Source organism: Hippoglossus stenolepis, chromosome 23 (assembly GCF_022539355.2).
Source record: "Hippoglossus stenolepis isolate QCI-W04-F060 chromosome 23, HSTE1.2, whole genome shotgun sequence".
Lineage (NCBI taxonomy): Eukaryota > Metazoa > Chordata > Actinopteri > Pleuronectiformes > Pleuronectidae > Hippoglossus > Hippoglossus stenolepis.
The window spans coordinates 14,541,405-14,546,404 of record NC_061505.1 but is presented as its reverse complement, the minus strand read 5'-3'; the positions used below and the strand labels follow the sequence as shown (position 1 = coordinate 14,546,404).

Genomic DNA, 5,000 nt, shown 5'->3' with positions numbered 1-5,000 from the left:
TTTGATGGTGAGTCCACCCTGCTCTTTCCAAGATGTTTCTCCTGTGAAGCAGCAGCAACAGCACCCTCTGCTGGTTGCAAAGAAAACTCGAAAGCTTACAGCACCTGGTATTCCCAGGCAGTCTCCCATCCAAGTACTAATCAGGCCCGACCCTTGGTTAGCTTCCAGATCAGACGAGATCGCATGTTCAGGGTGGTATGGCCGTAGTTTAATGACTCCAACCCACAATACCTTATTTATACATGGAACCACCACCATCATCAATACTACTGTTGCTTCGTGACTATTGAAACATGGCTTATTGTTGTTTAATTTTAAGGAAAGAGAAACCTACAGAAATTTTGTCATAATACTGCAAGAGAAAAATCATTACAATTTTCAATAATTCGTTTCAGAAATAATATCCGGGTTTCACATACTGTTTCTTTTTCTGATGGTGAGTAAACTCTGCTCTTTCATCCTTCTCTCCAAATATGACATTTTGAGAATGATATGTTACTATTGCATGAATAAAGTAGTGTTTTGACCGTCAAAAGTCATTTGAATGTTTCGCTCTCTTCCTTCAGTGATGATGTGTTTGTTCCATATCCTGTTTTTTTCTTTGATGGTGAGTCCACCCTGCCTTTGCATGATGCTTCTCCTGTGAAGCAGCAGCAACAGCACCCTGCTGGTTGCAAAGAAAACTCTAAAAGTTACAGCACCTGGTATTCCCAGGCGGTCTCCCATCCAAGTACTAACCAGGCCCGACTCCTGGTTAGCTTCCGAGACTGACGATGATCAGGCGTGTTCAGGGATGGTATGGCCGTAGTTTAAGGACTCAACCCACAATACCTTTATTATACATGTGAACCACCATCATCATCAATAATACTGTTACTTTGTAACTATTGAAACATGGTTTCTATTGTTATTTAATTTTAAGGAAAGAGAAGCCCAAGGTGAAATTTTGTCATAATACTGCAAGAGAAAATCATTACAATTTTCAATAATTTCCTCTAGAAATAATATCCGGGGTTTCACATACTGTTTTTCTGATGGTGAGTAAACTCACTGCTCTTTCATCCTTTCTCTCCAAATATGACATTTGAGAATGATATGTTACTATTGCATGAATAAAAGCAGTGTTTGACTGTCAAAAAGTCATTTGAATGTTTCGCTCTCTTCCTTCAGTGATGATGTGTGTGTTCCATATCTCTGTTTTTTCTTTGATGGTGAGTCCACCCTGCTCTTTCCAAGATGTTTCCCAGAAGTAGCAGCAATAGCACTTTGCTGGTTGCAAAGAAAATCTGAAAAGCTTACAGCACCTGGTATTCCCAGGCGGTCTTCCATCCAAGTACCAATTCAGGCTCCAACCCTGGTTAGCTTCCGAGATCGGACGATCAGAATGTTCAGGGTGGCATTGCCCTGCTTAAGTATTCACCCACAATACCTATTTATACATGTGAACCACCATCATCATCAATACTCCTGTTACTTTGTGACTATTGAAACATGGTTTATTGTTATTTAATTTTAAGGAAAGAGAAGCCCAACGTGAAATCTTGTCATAATACTGCAGGAGAAAATCATTACAATTTTCTAATAATTTCTTCTAGGGCAATATCCGGTTTCACATACTGTTTCTTTTTCTGATGGTGAGTAAACTCACTGCTCTTTCATCCTTCTTTCCAAATATGACATTTTGAGAATGATATGTTATTATTGCATGAATTATAGTGTTTTGACTGTCAAAAGTCATTTGAGTGTTTTGCTCTCTTCCTTCAGTGATGATGTGTGTGTTCCATATCCTGTTTTTTCTGATGGTGAGTCCACCTCACTCTTTTCCAAGATGTTTCTCCTGTGAAGCAGCAGCAACAGCACTCCTCTGCTGGTTGCAAAAGAAAACTCGAAAAGCTTACAGTACCTTGTATTCCCAAGTGGTCTCCCATCCAAGTACTAAACAGGCCCAACCCTGGTTAGCTTCCAGATCGGACGAGATCGGGCGTGTTCAGGGTGGTATGTCTAAGTGAAGGACTCAACCCCCACTACCTTATTTATACATGTGAACCACCACCATCACTAATACTACCTTTAAGTGCTAGACTATTGAAACTTGGTTTATATTGTTATTTAATTTATTAAAGAGTCAAGGTAAATTTTGTCATAATACTGCAAGAGAAAATCATTACAATTTCACAATTTCAGAGATAATATCCGGTTTCACATACTGTTTCTTTTTCTGATGGTGAGTAAACTCCCTGCTCTTTCATCCTTCTCCAAATATGACATTTTGAGAATGATTTGTTACTATTGCATGAATAAAGTAGTGTTTTGTCTGTCAAAAGTCATTTGAGTGTTTCATTTTCTTCCTTCAGTGATGATGTGTGTGTTCCATATCTGTTTTTTCTTTGATGGTGAGCGCCCATCTCTGTTTTGCATGATGTTTCTCCTGTGAAGCAGCAGCAACAGCACCCTTCTGGTTGCAAAGAAAATTAGAAAAAGCTTACAGCACCTGGCAGGTATTCCCAGGCGGTCTCCCATCCAAGTGACTAACCAGGCCCGACCATGGCTAGCTTCCGAGATCAGACGAGATCGGGCATGTTCAGGGTGGTATGGCCGTAAGCTAAGGACTCAACCCACAATACCTTATTTATACACGTTGAACCACCATCATCATCAATACTTACTGTTGCTTCGTGACTATTGAAACTTCTGGGTTTCTATTGTTATTTAATTTAAGGAAAGAGAAGCCCAACGGAAATCTTGTCATAATACTGCAAGAGAAAATCATTGCTAATTTTCAATAATTTCCCTTCAGAAATAATTATCCGGCTCTTACATACTGTTTCTTTTTTCTGATGGTGAGTAAACTCATTGCTCTTTCATCCTTCTCTCCAAATATGACATTTTGAGAATGATATGTTACTATTGCATGAATTAAGTAGTGTTTTGACTGTCAAAAGTCATTTTTTGAGTGTTTTGCCTTCCTTCAGTGATGATGTGTGTTCCATATCCTGTTTTTTCTTTGATGGTGAGTCCAATTCTGCCTTTCCAAGATGTTTCTCCTGTGAAGCAGCAGCAACAGCACCCTCTGCTGGTTGCAAAGAAACTCGAAAAAGCTTACAGCACCTTGTATTCCCAAGTGGTCTCCCCATCCAAGTGAATTAACCAGGCCCAACCCTGGTTAGCTTCCGAGATCGGACGAGATCGGCGTGTTCAGGGTGGTATGGTCAAAGTGAAGGACTCAACCCCACTACCTTACTTATACATGTGAACCACCACCATCATCAATACTACTGTTACAAGTGACTATTGAAACTTGGTTTATATTGTTATTTAATTTTAAGGAAAGAGAAGCCCAAGGTGAAATTTTGTCATACTGCAAGAGAAAAATCATTACAATTTTCAATAATTTCCTTCAGAGATAATATCCGGTTTCACATACTGTTTCTTTTTCTGATGGTGAGTAAACTCCTGCTCTTTTTCATCCTTCTCTCCAAATATGACATTTTGAGAGAATGATTTGTTAATACTATTGTGCATGAATAAAGTAGTGTTTTGTCTGTCAAAAGTCATTTGAGTGTTTCGCCTCTCTTCCTTCAGTGATGATGTGTGTGTTCCATATCCTGTTTTTCTTTTGATGGTGAGTCCACCCTGCTCTTTGCATGATGTTTCTCCTGTGAAGCAGCAGCAACAGCACCCTCTGGTTGCAAAGAAAATTAGAAAAAGTTTACAGCACCTGGTATTCCCAGGCGGTCTCCCATCCAAGTACTAACCAGGCCCGACCATGGCTAGCTTCCGAGATCAGACGAGATCGGCATGTTCAGGTGGTATGGCCGTAAGCTTAAGGACTCCAACCTACAATACCATTTATACACGTGAACCACCATCATCATCAATACTACTGTTGCTTCGTGACTATTGAAACTTGGTTTCTGTTGTTATTTAATTTTAAGGAAAGAGAAGCCCAACGTGAAATCTTGTCATAATACTGCAAGAGAAAAATCATTACAATTTTCAATAATTTCCTTCAGAAATAATATCCGGGTTTCACATAGTTTCTTTTTCTGATGGTGAGTAAACTCCCTGCTCTTTCATCCTTCTCTCCAAATATGACATTTTGAGAATGATATGTTACTATTGCATGAATGAAGTAGTGTTTTGACTGTCAAAAGTCATTTGAATTTCTTGCTCCCTTCCTTCAGTGATGATGTGTGTGTTCCATATCCTGTTTTTTTTTCATGGTGAGTCCACCCTGCTCTTGCATGATGTTTCTCCTGTGAAGCAGCAGCAACAGCACCCTCTGCTGGTTGCAAAGAAAACTCGAAAAAGCTTACAGCACCTGGTATTCCCAGGCGGTCTCCCATCCAAGTACTAACCAGGCCCGACCCTGGTTAGCTTCCGAGATCGGACGAGATCGGGTATGTTTTTTTTTTTCTTTTATTATCAAAATTATATTGCATTAACATTCATTTTATATACATTAGTTTTTTACATACTTTGTTACATTGTCTGGCTTGTTCATGGCTTGACATTTTACATACATATAACTTACTGCACCCTGTGATATCAGGAAACACACAAATAAAAAAATTAAAAAACAAAACCAAATCATTGAAAAAAAAACATCCCTTTTAACCAAAATTCATTCTCACCTCATTCTCATCTCCCTTTGTTGTTTCTATAAAAGTGCTGCCTTCCACAAATCCTTTTTGAAACTCTTCTTCCCCAATAAAGCTCCATGTCAGTCTCACGTCTCTTTCTGTCAAGTTTTTGAACACATTCCATACGTCACATTTTCTTTTCTCATAATGGGCAATGTTTCTTCTTAGTTTGACAGCATACCTTGCATGGCTCAGCACATAGTTCAATAGGTTTACATTGCATCCTTTCTTTCTTTCATTCACACCAAACAGCCACAGCTTCTTCCATTCCATCCTCACCACAAAGTCCCTTTCCAGCAATTATTTATTAACTTTCTTTATTTTGTCAAAGTATACCCTTAGTTCTCCACATTCAAC

At 39.0% G+C, this 5,000-nt stretch overlaps 4 pseudogenes; all 4 read right to left on the bottom strand.

The window, feature by feature from the left end:
• Nucleotides 1-689: 689 nt before the first annotated feature.
• Nucleotides 690-810, bottom strand: LOC118107393 (annotated as a pseudogene).
• Nucleotides 811-1,891: 1,081 nt separating this feature from the next.
• LOC118107456 lies at nt 1,892-2,007 on the bottom strand (annotated as a pseudogene).
• A 472-nt stretch (nt 2,008-2,479) lies between these two features.
• Nucleotides 2,480-2,603, bottom strand: LOC118107455 (annotated as a pseudogene).
• A 1,103-nt stretch (nt 2,604-3,706) lies between these two features.
• On the bottom strand, nt 3,707-3,823 carry LOC118106901 (annotated as a pseudogene).
• Nucleotides 3,824-5,000: the final 1,177 nt, after the last annotated feature.